This window comes from Peromyscus maniculatus, chromosome 4, assembly GCF_049852395.1.
Source record: "Peromyscus maniculatus bairdii isolate BWxNUB_F1_BW_parent chromosome 4, HU_Pman_BW_mat_3.1, whole genome shotgun sequence".
Classification (NCBI taxonomy): Eukaryota; Metazoa; Chordata; class Mammalia; order Rodentia; family Cricetidae; genus Peromyscus; species Peromyscus maniculatus.
Window position 1 is genome coordinate 21,494,479 of NC_134855.1, and position 20,205 is coordinate 21,514,683.

The window sequence follows — 20,205 nt, forward strand, 5'->3', positions numbered from 1 at the left end:
ACAGCTAGACAGGCTGTGAAAATTGTCTTCGGGTGTTCAGATTAGATACTTTACTTAAGATCCTTTTAGTGGTGACCTACTGAGTAAACAATTAAAAACCACAATAAATCAAAAATAAAAATTAAACTCACATTCTCCATATTAATTCATTAACTTCTCTGAATGAGGCCTTTGATACTTTTCCAAGCTCATGACTTAATAATCATACATCATTGTTTCTATCTATATCAAAAATACTGACATTCATTTCTTCATATATATGGGTGGTCTTTTTTAAATAACACATTGGGTCTCAGAAGTTTTTGATACTAATCAAGAGAACATTTAAGATGCAAGGAACATATGTAAACCACATTTTATTTGAATTTCCTATTCCCAAAACATGACCACAAATCTGACTAAACCTCTGGAATCCATGGCTTTTGATATTTAGGACTTGACAAGAAAATCTATGTATTTTCAATTTCCTCATCTATGTTTATAATTACTGCTCAAGTTCCATTTCATAAGATGTAGTGCATGCATTTTATTTTTACCAGATACAATTTTAAAAAATGAGCTAAGGTATACGTTTTATGAATTTGATGTGTGCACTCGAGTGTCTCAGTTACCCTGGGATTCTGCATTGTTAACATGTCCTGTAACATATCTATCAGCTTCATTCTCTTCTGACATTTGGTATGTCCAGCAAAAAGCAGGCTATGGGATCTAAGTTCAATATGTATGTAAACTACAGAATTATTTGATATCTTTCATGTACTTTCTTCAGAGGGAGGTTTTTAATGTCTCTGGAAACTGTGAACTCTGCTGTGGAGATGAAGATTAACAGCTATACATTGAATTAATTGATTTATAATGAACACTTGCTTTTTCTCCACACATGTTGGACAGAAGTTTTCTCTGAAATCCCTCAAATGTTCTGAATCTATGGGTGATATTATGGTCCAATATAAAAAGAATTTTTTTTTGCCTTTCTCTTAATATTAATAGTTCTTCATATTATGGAATGAATCCAAATAGAACCCTCATTCTCTCCTCTCTTTTCTTTTCTCTCTTTCAATGTGCAGGCAATTAAATCATAACTTGCAAATTCTGAGCATACTTCTACAGAATGCCCTATTGTAGAAATTCAGGGATTGGAGTTAATGTGTTTGTCTATGTCCTTGACAATGTTACATATGATCTGGGGCTATACAGGAACTAAGTCTAACCCAGGAGACAGGGCCTGTTGCTCTACCATATTTCTCTCAAACTTAGATATGCTCTAACTGTTCACAGAAGATTTGAGCATCTGCTTATCTGTATTCCATCATCCATGTATCTAGCCTCTTCAAGGCTCAAGAACTTAGCTGATTTTTTCCTCCCTAATTACTCAACCTTTGTTTGGATTGTAACCTGATGCCCTCATAGCCAGGAGATAGTTCCATTATCCACCTTTTCCATATATGTTGACTTTTAAATTTATGTTTATGCATCTCTTTCTGCCTCCTACCTCTCAGTTATATATGTGGGAGTATTTGAGTGTGAGTATGCATATGTCCTGGTGCATGTGTGGAGGTCAGAAGACAACTTTCAGGAATTAGTTCTCTTTAGTTGGTGGGTTCTGGGGATTAAATTTAGATTGTCAGGCTTGCATATTCTTAGCATTACATTGCTGTGAAGAGACATCATGACCAAGGTAACTTAAAAACTAAGGCATTCAATTGGGCTCTTGCTTTCAGTTTCAGAGGGTTAATATATTATCAGAATGGCAGAGAGAATGTGTGAGGCAAAGACAAAGTGAGTCTGGGCCTGGAATCAGCTTTTGAAACCTCAAGGCTCACTCCCAGTGACACACTTCCTTTACTAAATCCATACTCCTAATCCTTCTCAAACAGTTCCAATCCCTGGTTACTCAGCATTTAAATACAGGAACCTATTGGGGCCATTCTCATTTAAACCACCACACATATCAAGTGCTCTTACCTTCTGAGCCTTCTCACCATCCTGAAATTTTGTGTTTCTACAAGTATCTACCTATAACCCAAAATCACCAAAGGTGCTTCTAACCTACAATGCACTCCTACATAGGAAACCGTGGTAGCAGCATATTGTCATGTCTTTGAAGCACATTAGGAATTTGACTTTTAATCACCAAGTCATTCCTACAATAATCCCAGGACTGCCAATGCAACCTTTTGTTTCTGAGGAAACCTACTTCTCATAGAACTGAGGCTTTCTAACTTCTAATTCCTATGAAGTTTGATTGAGTAACAAACACAATTTGGAGTGAGGACATGGAAGAGAAAGCTCTCATCCATGTTTACTTAGTAAAGTAATGCTTTTCTGTATATTATTCACATAGCATCTAGTTGTTGGCCAAGGGCTTATATTTTCTAATATCTTTTTCTCTGGATGTTTCTCTAAATGCATCCCAAGCTATTACACACTTAAATATAGAACTTTTCTATCTCCTAAGGATGTCATTTCACCTTCAAGTATAAAAAATGACAAATCAAACATTCTGAGTAACATTTCTATGTCAAAATTGATTTTAATTTATAGGAAATTCGTGGATTTAAACCGAATGTGTTTATAGCAAATATCTATAAGTCTTTACTTTTATAGTTTCTCAGCTATAGCTGGTAGATTCTGAAACACCACCTTTTCTGTCTTAGGGCCCAAGATGAAGTGAGTCCATCAAAGATCATCTTCTGTACATAATGATGATTAGTAAGACACCATAATTTACTGTGATACTTATGAGGAATTATTTATTGAAAGTGAAATATAATTGTGGAAGAATAATTCAATATAAAGAAATTACAACACTTCAGTAAATTTGTTTCCCCTTTTAAAAGTCACTTCTTGATTGATTTAACTTGATAATTTTTAGGGTAAGTACTATATTTACACCATTTATTTCCCCTTCTCCCTCCAACTACTCCTACCCACCCCCTTGCTCCTCAAATCTACATCCATTTTTGTTGTTTTTACATATATACATACATATAAATTACAAATACCATTTTCTCACTCTAGTGTTGCTCATATGTATATGTTCTTATGGATAAAAATTTGTGCTGGATAACCAATTAAGAAGACCAATCCTGGAGTAGAGTGATTCTCCTTCTCTTGACTGTCACTAATTGCCTGTAGCTCTCTATGGTGTGGGGCTTTGTGAGAGTGATCCCATCTATTTTGGTATATCAACAGGAGTTGCCATTATTTGGGTCTTGTTTAGGCAATCATATCAGTGAAGATTCATTGATTCAGCTTCCCTAGCATATGGAAGTCACAATATCTCAGCAGATGTCCAGGTCCTCTGGCTCTAGGAATCTTTCTGTCCTCACCTCTGCAGTATTCCCTGATCCTTTCCTGTAGGGGTTTTCTTATAGTTGTATCACTTGAGCTATGCAGTTCATAGTCAGTTCTCTGAAAAGCAACTGGTTGTAGATTGTGATGGTCTCTATTTGCTTCAAAAAGAAGCTTCTTTGAAATGAGGTGAGAGCTTCAGTTATCTGTGAGTATAATGATATGTATTTAGCATGTAGTTAGGAATTATACTTCAATCAATATGATAGCAGTATGTTCTCCTCTATGATCAAATGCTTTGCCTGCTACAAGTTTACAGCCTGAGCCATGAATTCCATCCTATTGAGTGACTCTTATGGCCAATTAGACAGTTGCTGGTTACCTTCAAGATTTAAGTACGATCATTACACCTTTGGAATGCATTACTATGTTCTTCCCCTTTCACTACAAAAGAAAAGAATTATAGGCTTGCAGATATCCAAGAGTTGTAATTGAACTCTGTTTCCTTTTTACAAGTATGTTACTTGATTCACATGAAGTTTCTCTATAAATCACTCATTAAAAGTGTTACAAAGGGTATGATCTAGAAGTAGAAGTTCATGTATATAAAAAAGAATTCTTTGGTCGATATTCTACTGTAGAGAAACAATGGGGTATTGTCATAGATTTGTCCCTTCTGAAGAGATAATTGTGTTTTCAGGATCAATTATCAAGTCCTGAACTCCATCCTAAAGTTCAGGTGGCTGGAATGCAGCTAAAACCTGGAGATAAAAGGATGTCGTGAAGACAGTCAAGAGAAAAATGGATGTTCTTCAGGACGGAATTCACCCTCTCACAATTTTGTCAAAATGAGATAGTTTGACCATTTTGTTTGTTTATTTGTTTGGTTTGGTTTGTTGTTGTTGTTGTTGTTTTGATATTTAGTATCTACAGTAGGATACAGAGATGTTTGACCCCTGCCAGACTTGTGACCTGTAAAAGCATCCAAAGAACATCCAGAAGCCAACTCAATTGTTCATTTGAAAATCTGTCCAACTGAGACTTTTCCTTATATGCTTTAACTCACCAACTTATTTGTTCCTTCAGGTTGGAATTGTTTTTTTTCTCTGATAAACACAGATGAGCTTCTGCCTCTTAAATGCACTGCCCTTGAGGAGCATGCATTACAAATCCCAGATGGCCCAACATTATAATCACTGTTGATAACACTGACCACATGTAACCAGAACACTGGATTTTTCAATATATCTGTAAATTCAGACACATGCATCTTTCTCCACCTTGTGTCTGCACCTGACTTGAATAGATGGAAATACATAAATAGTTTTTACAATATTACATGCATCATGATAAAAGATCTCCACAGTGAATCTCTTCCAGCAAGTATTCTTCATGCATGGTTAGCTTTATATATTCTTAAGTAAATATGTCTTCAACAGATTCATGTTTGATTTGTTGGTTCATCAGTTTCTTATCACATTTGTACCAAGATATTTTATTCAAGATCAAGATTTTATAAACTATCCTTCTAGGAGATGATTTATATACTTTATTAGCCTGAAATCTAAGATACAACCATTATTTTTTTTCTAAAATGAAAAGCTAGGCAGTGTTTGCTCTTGGATTATTTCATTGCCTATATTATGCTTTAGAATGATTTTTAATAGTTCCCTAGATATTTCACCTTTCTCTAAAGTGACTTGAGGACATTAAGGATAGAGAACAGAGGTCTGTAGAAAAATGTTCTTACAATCCAGATGCTTTTGCTAACTCTCAGGTACTGAGTGTGACATTTTAATGATCAATGCATTTTTTTCATTTCCATCTCTGTCATATTCATCTTGACAATCTTCATTCAATCATAACTAATAATTAGTTTCCCCCCAACCCCTTAGAGTACCTCCTGACACAGTCAACACTCAGCACCCCTTGGATATCAGTTCTGTTGTCACTTTACCCTTCAGAAAAAAAAAATATAAATGTACTAGGCATTACGTTTAAAAAAAAAGAAAGAAAGAAAAGAAAAAAGATTTCCAGAATATTGTTTCTTGTGTGTATATTTTGTGATGTGAAAAGAATCAGATAATAGGAAAGGGGCATAGTTATAATGCCAGGTAATTAATGGTGTGCTGGGGAAGAAATTGATGGTGGTATGGGAGCAAGGAAAGGCAACTAAACTAACACAAGATATCTCTCTCTCTCTCTCTCTCTCTCTCTCTCTCTCTCTCTCTCTCTCTCTCTCTCTCTCTGTGTGTGTGTGTGTGTGTGTGTGTGTGTGTGTAATATACATTTAAACTTTGGAGTAGAGAATCCACATACCTAAGACATTGTAACAGTTTCCTCTTTAAGGCGATAAAGAGTGTGGAGAGAAAAAGAAGAGGTCCAGCTGATCATTATGGCCAGGAGGGTTTCAGGGGACTGTCACATAAAGTGCAAACTTGGGCACAAAAGTCCCATCTAAACCCAGGAACCATTGTCACAGTATCTAAAGGTTCTTGCTTCCAAGCTTGAAGTTCTGAGTTCTATATCTAGGACCAACATGGTGGAAGGAGAAAAATATTTCTACTGGTAGTTCTCTATGAGAAATGGGTCTCAAGAAAATGACCACCCAATCTAAAGTATTTGACAAGGTGTATATTTCTATTTGGAAGTTTGCAGGTGTTCCTACATAGTGACTTGAATGCTGCTTCTATTCTCAAGAATTTAAACTAAAAAAAGTAAAAGTTTCTGTAGGTAACAACATATGAGATAACTAAAGAAAACAAAGAAAATTAAAAAATTAATGAAAAAAATATTTCAGTATAAATCTAGAAAGTGAGCAAAAATTCAGTTAGAAATAAAAAAAACAGGAGTTTTCTCAACCATGTTAATGTTTACTATAACTAATTTAATGTATTTCTAATTAGAACCCATTACCATGACCAAATCCACATTGACAGGGTAAGTGAGAAAACCAAAAAAGGTCCCCATCAAGTTCATCAAATGCCTCCTGTAGACATAGAAATATAAATAGATAAAGCTTAGACTGTGGTACTTTGAGAGAATTTTGAAAGGAGAACATTTTTAGAGGCCATAGCCTTAATAATTCAACTCAAAGGGTATGGTGAATTGCCATTGGACCATTCTCTTCAGGGGGATTCTCAACTGCCAAGCTGGGGATCGCCAAAGCCACCTTTGCATTTTATGAGTACCTGGTCACGTGCCACCGACCAAGAATAGAGATTTAAGTAACAATGATGAAATTGTTCCTATTCTAAAAATTTGAATTAAGAAATAAAAATATCTTAACTTTTATGTTGACATCTTAGTGACTTGGGTGGGGGCATTTGATGACTACACTCTCTTTTGGCAGGTATCTGTAAAATAACAGAAGCAGAAGAAAACAATGGGGATCCAAAGGTCTTGGAATCTTTGAATTTCCATGATTCACTCTTTTGATACCTGGTCTTCTTTCCATTTCTTTCTGTTTTGTACAGTCTGACACAGACTAATGAAGAAGAACTAGAGCTAATTTCTTGGAGCAGTATCCTGATAGAGGTGGAACCTATTAACTAATGATTGACAGGAGGAATTCAATAGTCCTGGTGCCAATGAAGAAAGGAACAGTGCCTAGTCCATGTACAGGTTTTGGATTTCTCATTTATCTTCTAGATGAATTTCTTTAAAATGTCACTACGTGGGCTGTGGAGATGGTTCATTCAGGAAAGAGCCTGTCGTGCATTCAGGAGACCCTGAGTTCAGATCCCCAGTACCCATCTTTAAAAGGCAGGTGTGGTCTTGCATGCTGTAATGACAGTGTACAGGGCAGCAGGGCTACAGGGCAGCAGATGGGTAGGAAGGTATAATAGACAGGCAAGTTTCTGAACCTCACTTTCCCTCCAGGATAGCCAATTCAAGAGTTCTGTGTTTGGCTAGAGTTTGTCTAAACATATAAGATAGAGAGCAATGGAAGAAGACATTCAGTGTTGACCTGCCATCTCTATGTGCACTCAAACATATACTTACCACACACACACAAAGTTCACAAGTTCACACACAGTACTCCTGAATTTGACTCAGTCTTTTTTTTTTTTTTTTTTTTTTTTTTTTTTTTGAGACAGGGTTTCTCTGTGTAGCTTTGCGCCTTTCCTGGAGCTCACTTGGTAGCCCAGGCTGGCCTCGAACTCACAGAGATCCGCCTGGCTCTGCCTCCCGAGTGCTGGGATTAAAGGCGTGCGCCACCACGTCCGGCATTGACTCAGTCTTTAAAACTATGGTATGTGTGTATTCATGAGTGCGGTGTGTGTGTGTGTGTGTGTGTGTGTGTGTGTGTGTGTGTGTCTGATGTAGGAAATCAAAGCTCTGTCTGTATATAGATAAATAAGTAAGCAAGTATCTCACTTAACATTTTACACTCTGTATTGTAACACAATTAGATACTGCAAACACATAATTTGGCAAGTGCCAGGTCTTCCCACGTGTTTGGGGCTTGGCGGCTGAGTCAGCGCTTGCTCTTGCTCTCTCCATCAGCACTGCTCTGTTGAAACACTCAGGGTGGGGTGTTTTTGAGACTGGGACCTTTGGTTGCTTTGTTTTGTTTCTCATGACCTCTTGCAGTCTTTTTAGTATTCTGCTTGCACCGACAAACTAGGGGCGGAACAACATCAGCATGATTTCCGGACACTGAACGGTGAATAAACCCTGTGGGATAAGAAGTCAACATTTCACAAGAAGCAAAAGGGCAACCCTGGATTGTGGCATTTAACAGACTTGGTTTCAACCTTTATTAGCAGTGTGACCTCATGACTGTTCTTTAACCCTCCGATCCTCTTCTTTCTCATTTCTAAATGGGAATGATAATATTCACATGCTGTGGCTGCCAGGGGTATAACGAAGTAGCCTATGTAAAGTGTAGGGCACGGAGCCTGTCACATTAGAGGCATGGGCACCATGATGGCTGTTATTACTTACTACAGGGAAATCCCTTAACACTCTGATTCTGAACTTAGTCACGTTTATTGATGACCCAAATCCATTTGTACTCTGATGTACGCAGACATTTTTAAACTTTATTTCCAGAAGCAGAGCTTCACCCAGGTAATAACTCAGCTAAAGAGATTTTTTTTTCCTTGAATGAATTATGCTTCTGGTGTGCTAAATTATCTCGAAGCAGTCAACCGTAAAAATTATGTTATGTATTTCTCTTGTGTAACTGGTGTGAAGGTAGAGTTTCTCAGAATTGGTTGTCCAGCATTTAATGGGACCCTCCACTGCATTTGATCCTGAGTCAAGCTGTATATAAAAAGAGTAAACAGGGAGGCAGGGAAGGCTGCTAAAAGGAACAAACGAAGCAATAAATAATAAGAGGGAAATTTACAGAGAAACTAAAATGAAGCTGTTAGAGGAAGTAACATGTGAAAGGAGGATTTTCTTTGTATGTGCCAAGTTCTAAAATTATGGAACTTCAGTCCATTGAAGGTTTTAATACTCATTGCTGAAATGTGGAGCAGATGTCTCTGTGACCTCTATCTATTTGAACAGCAATGTCAGAGAGAGGAGAGTCATCAATCTCCACATTGCCTTAGAGAAGGTCCTTAGGATTTCCTGAAAAGTGACACTGTTACACAGAGACTATGTAAGATTATATCAAATTGAGAGAAAACGTTGTAGCTCATTGCTTTTGAAAATCAGCAGTTAGATCCGAAAATTTTTGCTTTCATTGTTTCTAATCTATTGCAATATTAAAGTGCATTACATTCTACAATGTCTAAAGGAATTTCAAGACCTCCCATGCAGGTTTGGGGAAAAAATTCAATGGTACAGAGTTTATCTGCATGCAATAGTCTCTAGGTTCAAACCTCCAAACATACAATGCAAAGAAATGGAAGGAAAGAAGGAAGGGTGGAAGGAGAGAGAGACAGGCAGAGAGAGAGAGAGAGAGAGAGAGAGAGAGAGAGAGAGAGAGAGAGAGAGAGAGAGAGAGAGAGAGAGAAGAGAAGACTAGTTTACCTTACTCCTCAGTTACTTTGATATGGAGGTCAAATAGTCACTGGAAGTCCCAGGAATTCTCATTCTAATACGGAGTGGCACTGTAGACCACGGTGTTTCTGAGTGAAGCTCTGTCTTTTCCAGTCCCTCATAAGTACTATTAAAACAGGATGTGTTGCAGTGCATCAGGGCACCATCTGCTTGTCTGTCTTCCTTATTAAACTATGAGAAATTATGCGTCTTCTTGTTTGTTGTACTTTGAACACTAACAGTAGCTATTGGACCTGTTCATCAGAGTATTAACTCACCATGCCTTAGCTGAATTGCTACAACCCTACTTTTCAGGTCACTTCCCTCTATATCTTGCCATGCATTACAACAAATTGATTTTCCAGCCCAAAAAACATGCAGTTTCAGTTTTTACACACAAGTCTCTATTGGCTCTTACAGCTGTGTGTGACCAAGTTCGCTTCTTACACTAACTCTAATATAAACTTTGTTAATAAAAATTCTTATATTGGGCTGGAAATGTAGGGAATGTAGTTTGGTTGATAGGGTACTCAGCTACAATGTGGATGTTCAATCCTCAATACCACATCAACAAGGTGTATCATGGTACATGCCAGAAATCCCAGCAATTGGGGAGGTGGAGGCAGAAAAGTTAGAGATTTCAGGCAAGCCTGGGTTACATGAGACATTTTCTTAAAAAAAAAAAAAAAAATATATATATATATATATATATATATATATATATATATCTCAAAAATTTGCATTTCTTTCAATGGTGTCCTAATAATTTTACACCTATACTCTAGGTTAACTCATACACTTTAAATTCCTTTTCTTTAACTAAAATGTAATTATGCCATTCCTCCCCTTTAACAGATGTGGGGAAGAAATTTAACTGGGGAGAAAGGAGTGAGAAAAATACAGAGGAGAGGGAGAAGGGAGGGATTAATTAACTTTAAGATATTTGGAAGAAATATTATTTTATATTTCTCTCCTACAGTTTTGACATGTTAGATGAATGAATAAATCATACACAGGGAAACTAGTGGAGGTAGATAAGTCACAGGATAACTCAGCCCTCTGTCTCTAATGCTGGTGCCTCTTAGCATGGCCAGAAGTTTCCTTGTGTCCACATTATTTGTTGAAAGCAAGTTTCTAAGTCCTTAACTCTAATTAAGTTAGAAAGGGGATGTGGTGAAGTACCATGATATTACTGTTTAACAAACTCTCTGCTATTTATATTTATAATCATTAGGGAACTACACCCTTATGTTGTAGGACAAGTGCTGAGTATAGGGCAGATTGCAGGAACAGAAGGCTATCATGGTAACAATGTGCATAAAAGTCCCAGATACACTATTGTGAAGCTTGGTAATGTGCATAAAAATTTTATAAATGTTTATAAAAGTTATATATGATTTAAGCAGTAGTATAAAGTATATTTCTTCTTAAAATATTCAGTTTTTATGAGTATGTGTGTTGGGGGAGACTTACATGAACTGCATATATACAGATATATGAGAAAGCCAGGAGAATGGATCAGATCCCTTAGAACTGGAATTGTATATAGTTATGATCCACTGCGTAGGTGCTAGGAAATGAATCTGTGTCCTCTGTAAAAGCAGTTCTCACTCTTAATCATTGGACCATCTCTGCAGCCCTGATAATATTTATTTCTCACCATGTGCTTTCCTCAGAAAGCTTAAAGTCCTTGATACTTGAAGTAAAGACAGCATGCCTTAGAGTTCTGTTGTCATGACAAAATGGGAACAAATGAACTTAGGGGGAAGAAAGGATTTATTTATGCTATGGGTTACAGTCCATTGTTCAGGGACAGGGACCCAGCGACAAGAACTGAAGCAGAAACCATGAAGAAATACTGCTTACCAGCTTGGTCTTGATGGCTTGCTCAGGCTGCTTGTTCACACAACCCAGAATGATCAGCAGTCCAGTAGTGGCATCACCCACATGAGTAGGCCCTCCCACATCAATCATTAATCAATAAAATGTCCCACAGACATTCCTATAGGACAATCTGTTGAAGATAAATTGTCAATTGATATTCCATCTTCTCAGGTGACTCTAGATTTTGTTGACTAAAACTATCTAGCACTCAAGGCAAAACAAGTTAATTTCAAATTCAAGTGATAATTTCAAAGTGAAGGAGCATAGAGTCTGCAGATGGTCAGCATACTTAACACTACAGTTTTTTTTTAAATTATAATGTATTTACATCATTTCCCCTCTTCCTTTTCTTACCTACAACACCTTCTAGGCACCCTGAATTTGCTCTCTCTGTCATGGCTTCCTTTTCTTTAGTTGTTCTTACACACACACACACACACACACACACACACACACACACACACACATGCACACAAACACTCAAATAAAACCTTAGTTGGTATAATGTTACCTATATGTGTATGATTTCAAGGCTGACTATATGGTATCATTTGGCGGTAACCAACAGCTCTTTAATAAATCTTAAGACCTACTCAATAAAAAGGAAACCATACATGGTGTTGAAAGCTAGTCAAATGTCTGAGGCTACTAAGGTAATGTGTTATCCAATACCAACTGATATATCTGCAGCAAAATTTCTGTACCTAAGTCTCAGGGATCATTTTAGAAGAGGGGACACAAAGACTGTATAAGCCAGATAAACAAGTTTGCTATGAGCTTGTGTCTCCTAGAAACATTAGAGAGGCTAAATCCATTAAGTCTCATCAACATGGTTGCTAAAGCATAAACTGAACAAAGATAATGCAAATTGAAATGTTAACATGGAAGGGAGAAAGCTCATGGTGACTTAATCCTATAAAAAGAACTGTAGAGGACTGGGAATGCTAAGAGTGGGAGATGTGGTCTTCCCCAGCGAAGAGTTATCTAATTGGTAACCTCTTTTGTATGGTTAAGACACAAAAGAATTATGTAAAATTTTATGCAGAAGGTGGCTTTTAAAGCCATGGCCTAGGTCACAGTCCACATAATCAGAAGGGTATTTTACTCCTAACATGTTCAATATGCATGATTCAAAAGTCAAATATTTTGAAGAGAGTTAAATCAGTACTATGATAGCTGATCCTGTATTAGACTTTCCCCAGTGTAGCATTGAGATGTGGGTTTCCTGGCCAACACCTCAGTTGTAAGCACACTGAGAATGTATGTTGCATAACAGATTACCAAATTTTTTCTGTCTATTGTTCAAACATATTCCAATTTGGAACTCTAACACACCGGCAGTCCATGAAGTTATTCTGCTCTTTCCTAGTTCAATCAAGCTGTCCTCTGGGGCTTTTGTCTGCCCCCCATGCTGTTAAGTATTATTGAGCATGGTGAATCAGTTCTTCTATTTCCTAATCTTGAATGTGGCAATTATATATTATTTCTTCCAAGGTAGTCATAATATTTCTAATTTGAAACCACCTTGGTTTCCTGATCTCTTGTTCAGCAGTATGCATTTTAGGAAGTAAAATTGCGGTGGAGTTTTCTACAGACAGAGATCACAAAGAACATCCTAACCTCCTAAGTTGACTGTATAGGTTTATTGAATACTATTTAAAGAGAGAAATCTCGATAGTAAATGAAATATAAATATAAATGTCAGGAAAAGTTTCTATACATGCTTGTGTTTTAATGTCAAGATTTTAATATTCTACTATAAAAAGGTTAAATCTCTTTGTAAATTTTTATAGCTGTGGAACCTAACACTGATGAGCAAGTTTCAGCCAACTCATAGGTTAATATAAAGTCTGATATCACTTCTAAGTTCTATCTGTATTTTTTTCTGTTGGCATATGTATTAGTTATTCAAAAGGACTGGAGTCTTAAAAGGAAAAATACTAGCTCACTTTTAACACTCTGTCCAATGTGCAAAGTTTCTGGGATGGCCTCACAAATATACACATTAAACTATCATTGGAAATAATACATTCAAGTATGAGTAAGTGCAATTAAAATTGCAAGGTGATTCAGTGATTTACTTAAATTTAATTTAGCTAAGTGAGGCATCATTCCAGAAGTATTCACTCTTATCTTCCATTGATAAATATTGTTTTAGTAACAATATTGTTTGTATGTACAAATAAAACCATGACCCTCTAAACTGTTTTAAAATCATAAGATTTAAAATCATGTGTGTGGTGATTTGGAAAAAAAAAAATGGCCCCAAAGCAAGTGGCACTACTGGGAGGTATGCCTTTTTTGAGTGGGTATGACCTTGTTGGAGTAACTGTGTCACTGTGTGGGCAGGCTTAGAGGTTTTCTTTGCTCAGGATAGTGTCTAGTGTCTCAATCGACTTCCTGTTGCCTACCTATCAAGATGTAAGGACTCTCAGCTCCAGCACAAAATCTGGTTTCATGCTGCCATGTTCCCTGCCATGACGATAATGGACTGAACCAAATTGTTTTCTTGATAAAAATTGCCAAGGTCATGTGTCTCTTCACAGCAATAAAAACAAACAAACAAACAACAATAACAACAACAAAAACAACAAAATAAGACAGAAGTTGGTACCTGTAGTTGGGTATTGCTGTGGTAGGCCTGACATTTTTTTTTTTTTTTGAGTAATATGAACTTTGGGACTATGGATTAGAAAATCAGTTGAACATTTTAACTGTTGCTTCATAGGACATACTAGTAGGAGAGGGGAAGGTGCTGAGTGTGATTAGATGAACCATGGGGGACTCACTCAAGAGATTTCAGAGGAGAAGAATTTTACTATGTTGCCTAGAGATCATTCTTGTGATATTCTAGTGAAGGAAGTGGCTGCTTTTCACCCTTGTCCAAAGAGTCTACCTAGACTAAAGTGAAAAATTTTTGTTTATTCTATTGGCAGAGGAAATCTCAAAACAGCTTGGTATAGACTCTGTCATGTGGTTTTTCAGAGGTAACTCTAATGAAGATTTATAGTAACAAGGAGCAAACTGAGCAGGGTAAACTACAAAATGAAAATTGCAAGCAGAAAGAGAGCACTAGGAAGCAGAATAGAGCTAAATTCCGTCATCAAGGAAATACACGGTTTAAGGGGGCTGGAGAGATGGCTCAGAGGTTAAGAGCACTGCTTGCTCTTCCAAAGATCCTGAGTTCAATTCCCAGCAACCACACGGTGGCTTACAGCCATCTGTAATAAGATCTGGTGCCCTCTTCTGGCCTACAGGGATATGTGCAGACAGAACACAGTATACATAATAAATAAATAAATCTTAAAAAAAAAAAAGAAAGAAAGAAAGAAATGGAATGGAATAAAGGGAGTGGTGACCTCAAAGCAAGATCCCATCCAGCTAAATTTACAATTTGTAGAAAGAACCTAAAGAAGAGCTAAAGACTGAGTGTGGTGGGACACACCTTTAATCCCAGAACTCAGAAGGCAGCAGCTTTCAGATCTCTGAGTTTGTGGTCAGTGTGGTCTACAGAACAAGTGTCAGGACAACCAAGCTTAGCCAGTGAAGGACAGAAAGCTAGTAAAGATGTAACTGAACCAGAGGATCATGTTCCAGCCCCAGTAAGCAGCAGGACTTGGCAGCTTCAGCCAAGTGGTTGTGGCTTCACAGTTAAGAATAGAAGAAATGGGTTATAGAATTTGTCTCCATGCCTACAGAAAGCAACTAAGGCATGTGTCAGGGGTGTCCCTGAATGGAGGCTTAGCAGAAAGGCTATAGTGTGAAGCTGTGAAGTTGAAGGCTGGATTGCCTTGGATATTCCAAGATATTAGAGATACCAGAGTCATGGGATTCCTGCCAAGAAGAGGTGCTTAGAGGAAGTGTAACCAGCCTAAGACAAAGAAGTGTGCTGAAATCAGCAAAGGTGAAGAGCATTTTGACATCAAATGTGGAGACAGAGAGTTTGGAGTTTGTACAGCTGGTTTTTCCTCTTACTTTGGTCCAGGATTTCCTCACTATGCTCTCTTCCCTATGCTTTGGAATGGTAATGTATATCCTGTGCCATTATATGTTGGAAATATGTAATCTTCGTTTAAATTTTGAATTTTGCCTGAGATTACAGTTAAAAGATTGCCACAAGTCTCAGAAGAGACTTTGGACTTTGGGACAAGTTTGAGACTGTTATAGACTTTGGGGACTTTTGAAGTTGGACTGAATGTAATTTTGCTTTATGATATGGCTACAAGACTTTAGGGTCCAGGGATTGAATGTGGGGGTTTGAAAGAAAATGGCCCCCAAAGGGAGTGGCACTATTGGGAGGTGTGGCTTTGTTGGACTAGTTATGACCTTGTTGCAGGAAATGTGTCACTGTGGGAGTGGGATTAGAGGTTTCCTCTGCTCAGGATACTTCCCAGTGTCTCAGTTGACTTCCTGTTGCCTGTCTATCAAGGTGTAAGGACTCTCAGCTCCAGCACCACATACACCTGCACATTGCCATGGTCTTCAACATAATGATTGAACCTCTGAAACTGTAAGCTAGGTACCAAATTGAATGTTTTCTTTATAAGGGTTTCCATGGCCATGTTGTCTCTTCACAGAAATTAAAAAAACACTAACTAAGACAATGTGTTTAAGTAACTTGTTCAGGTGTATGGAATGAGGAAGTATGTTTCATATTGCTTCTTTGGGGGTGGGATACAGAGTGGAGGGGAAAATATTCACCATGGAATTAGCAACCTTTTTAATAATTCCTCTCTCAGAAAAATCTGGCTACAGCCCAAACATGTTAAGCCTTCTTTTAAAATGGGAATTGATTCCTGGAAAGAAACCAACTAGGTCCATAATAAAATCCATTGCTTTGTAGATGAATTCAATTAGTGTCCTCGACTGAATACAAGAAGAAAAGATAAACCCATGGTTAGAAACATGGTTCCACAATCTCATAGAGTTTTGCTCTTTGCAATAAAGTAGTTTAGTGGTCTTCTCAATTAAATAAATTGTCAGCTCCACAGATGTTCAGAACCAACCATGAATGAAAGCACTCCTTGGAATGTAGTCTGTGACCACATTCAGTTTATTCACAACTGTCAGCCTTGTGCAGCCCTTGCTGGGCTACTTGTATGCCTGTGTATCTTTGCTTAATCCTCTTCTCAGTACTGTGTCTGAAAGAGCTTTCTGCACTGCTTGGGTATTCCTCCTGGATTCTGGACAAAGAACAGTTAATCTGTGTCAATTTGCAGAGTCACCTGGGTTACTTTTCTCCTTGCCTTCTCTCTGCTAATAGTGCTTGGATAGTAAGTGCTGCAGTAATGAGATTTTTCCTAGACAACCTGATTTTCTGGCAAATCCCAAGGGCAGAGACAGGGAGACTTCTCCAGTATAAGGCACCTTCACGGATTTCAAAAAGTGATATTTTGAAGTAAACATGATTGAGAACTGCCTGCCCTTTCCTTTAATTACATAAATACTTTATTAAAATAAAAACCTACACCTGAAGTTAAAAAGGAGGGGATACTGCAACTTCCTTGAAAAAGAATAAAATATGTGCAAAAATAAGAGAATTCTCCTGGTTGTAAGCATGTGCTACAAAGTCTATTTCAGTGTTATAGAAAAAGTAAACGTGTAGGCAGTATGATAAGAGTAGTTCAGACACCACTCACACTTGGTTTTTGACACTGTTTGAAGTTTATTTCTTAAATGATTCAAGGTTTTGTTTCATTTTTTTGTTTGTTTGTTGGGGTTTGGTTTTGTTTTGTTTGTTTCTGAGATAAGGTGTCTCTGTTTAGCCCTTTCTGTCCTGGGACTCATGCTGTACACCAGGCTGGCCTTGAACTCACAGAAATATGCCTGCCTCTGCCTCCTGAGCGCTGGGATTAAAGGTATGCACCACCACCGCCAACTATGGTTCAAGTTTTACCCATCAGAACCTCTTTCTTTCCTTTTATTAGGATGCCTTGTGTTGTCTTTGCGCCCCCCCCCCCCACACACACACACACACTACCAAAGGATGATTTGAGATCAAAGGAAAAAGAAAAATGACAGAATCAGAGAACTGGAAACAACTAAACAATTTAATTTTCTGGATGGTTTTCCCAGAAGAGATCTATATGCAACTTGACAATCTCTCTCTCTCCATCTTGACACCTTTTTGTGTTGTATGCATCTGAGTTTACATGTAGAAGCCAGATGAGGACATCAGAAGTCTTCCTCTGTCACTCTCCACCTTATGTCTTTGAAACAAAATCTATCAACAAAGCAGACATCTGCCTTGTGAGACAGGCTGGCCAATGTTCTGGGACCCACCTGTCCAGGCACTGGTTCCAGGCACGCATTGCCATCTCAGCTTTTACATGGGTGCTGGAGATCAGAATCAGGTCCTCTTGCTTAGAATAGTAGGCACTCTTATGTACTGAGCCATTTCTTCAGCTTTAGCTTCTCTGTTTACTTTATGGGTATTAAAGGAAACACTATATGCCATTGGAAAGAACATTTAGAATGTGAACTTTAAAAAGCTGCACACTCTTTCCCTACAATCTATTATCTTGTCAGCACATTGTCCTTTGGCTGTTTGTATCAGTTTGGCAATGCTAGCTTCTCATGCAGAAGACCTTCAAGGTTTCACCTTCAGAACCACTCACCCAAGACAAATTAGCACAGCAGGAAGTGATAGCATCTCTGTGTGACTCAAGAGGAAAAATATACATGATTTCTCTGTAATCTACTGAAGCACATTTGACTTAATTCCCATGTCGATTTTCATTTTGACAAGATAGATGGCAACGGAGACACAATTGTATAGATTTGTACATCTATTCCCAATCTCAAGGCATGGGTGGAGAAATCTTCCCCAGCCGATAACATAAATGTGCTGTCACTCTCTTCCTGTGGATACAAGTGTTGGAAATCCGGACTTCTAGATGCCAATGCACAACCCATTAACTCAGCAGCTGCAGAAGAATTTTAGGATGTCAAGGGCAAAGAACTCTAGCTTAGCCACCCTGATTTGCTACTTTTAAAAATAAGATCAGGCACACAAATTCGAGGGTTTGGTTTTTAAAACCACCTTCCAGCTCCGGGAGAAATGAAACCTTACAAAAGAGGGAGGAGTCTGTCAACATCCCTTGATGTTTTCTGTACCTACCGCCTCTGGATGAGCATTTAGGGGCTGGGGCCTGCAGTTTGGGGTGGTAAGAACTTTATACCCTTGTAGACATATGCCCTTAGGCCCACATGTTTCATTTGGTATGTTTATAAGACTTTCATGGAAATTTTGACAGCTAAAAAACTGACATGAGATTATTTTTGTTGTTTCAGTTATAGTTTTCATAAATCTCTGCTTTATATGAATAAAAATAAAATATGCTTTTGAAAAGCCTTTAAATTACAATCCAGAGAATCTTGAATCAAAGAAAACAAAATAAAACAAAATTCAAAGCAGCAGGTTATTGTTTCATATTTAGAATCATCCCACTGTTCTATTACCTTATTATATTGAGGTGAAGCTCATGAATAGGGCATTTACTTAATATGATCAAAACCATGAGTTTCATTACTAATACAAAGTCACTCCAAATTCCAAGGAAACAAAAATACAATAGCAAATCCTAAAATACAGCAAAACTACTTTTCTAGGATAATGGATAATTGTAGTACCAAACTCTGTCTTCTACAATATTTGAGGCTACCATCCCACAGCCAGGTTTTATAACAGCTCCATGCTGTGGTTTGGTGATAATAACACTTAGATATTTTACTTAATGGTCACCGACTAAATCTGTACATTTCACTAGTCCTCTTACTACACATTTGAAACAAAATAAAACAGAGTGTAACTGGATATATTACATCTTATGTACTACAACTCTTGAACATGTCCAAATTACCACCTTCCCATTCAAGTTAAGTCAACAGAATTAATATATACTTTGATTATATGAGAGATTCTAGGACAAAAAAATGGAGAAATGAAATTAAAAATGCACAGAGATTGGCAAAGTTACAAGAAACAAAACTACAGAATTCTCTTTTCTGCATCATCTAGTCTCTCTCATCACAGGAATGTAAAGAATGAGCAAATCATGATAAAGTTTCAAATACAGTATTTTGGTCTACAGCAGAGTATGAAAGTGTGTGTTGGAGACATAATGTAGCCATGCCACCTAGAATATCAGATAAAGTCCTCTACAGCCAGTACTTGCCTGACACATAAACCACCACCTACAACACTACCTGAGACAAAATGAAATCCTGTGACCATAACATCATACAGGGACTCCAGAGCCGGTCCACCTGCCTGAATTCACCTGACACACCCTATCCCCTGGAACAGTATGATATTCTGTGATGGAAACCAAACCAAGTAGGGACCCCAGAACCAGTAAGTCTGCTTGCCCAACAGCTACCCGACCTATAAGATTGTCCACAGTCTGCATGGCATGCTAAGACCCTGATCTCACCCAGGTGGTGACAACCAGAACCAATTCACTACCTTCATATCAGGATGCACCAGGATCACATGGAATCCTAAAACCCAGCCTTGGATAAGGGCCTCTACCCTGGCCTCTTTTCTACTACCTCTTCCCGAGGACAATATGACATTCTCAATTCTGTCCCTGTGGATCACAGCCCACTCCACCCCTCCTCTGACCTCAGCTCCTGGCTTCTAAAGACCACTTATAGAATCTGGTGAGTTCTCCATCAACTTATAAATATTGACACTGAGAACCTTCTAAACCTATAGAAGGTTTGGTCTTTAGCTAAGAACTGTACTTACCCATATAAGATGACTTCTGACATCCCATTCACACATCCTCATAGGCTTGTTTCAGTACTGAACGCCAAGCATCACAACCTGACTGATTAGAGTGAAAGCAAACAAAGATTCAAATACTCACTTAACAAGGTCTGAGCAAGCTGGGCAGTGGTGGCGCACGCCTTTAATTCCAGCAATCAAGAGGCAGAGGCAGGCGGATCTCTGTGAGTTCGAGGCCAGCCTGGTCTTCAAAGCGAGTTCCAGGAAAGGCACAAAGCTACACAGAGAAACCCTGTCTC

The 20,205-nt window shown here is 37.9% G+C and overlaps 1 long non-coding RNA gene and 1 pseudogene across 2 annotated transcripts in view; both read left to right on the forward strand.

The window, feature by feature from the left end:
- The window catches only part of LOC102925376 (sperm motility kinase X pseudogene), a 754,818-nt pseudogene that overhangs the window by 61,566 nt on the left and 673,047 nt on the right, over nucleotides 1-20,205 (forward strand). The gene's annotated exons all lie outside the window — the stretch shown is intronic.
- Nucleotides 6,768-8,057, forward strand: LOC143272686 (uncharacterized). Its single transcript, XR_013050302.1, has 2 exons — nucleotides 6,768-6,918; nucleotides 7,900-8,057. It is a non-coding gene; the product is annotated as an uncharacterized LOC143272686 (long non-coding RNA).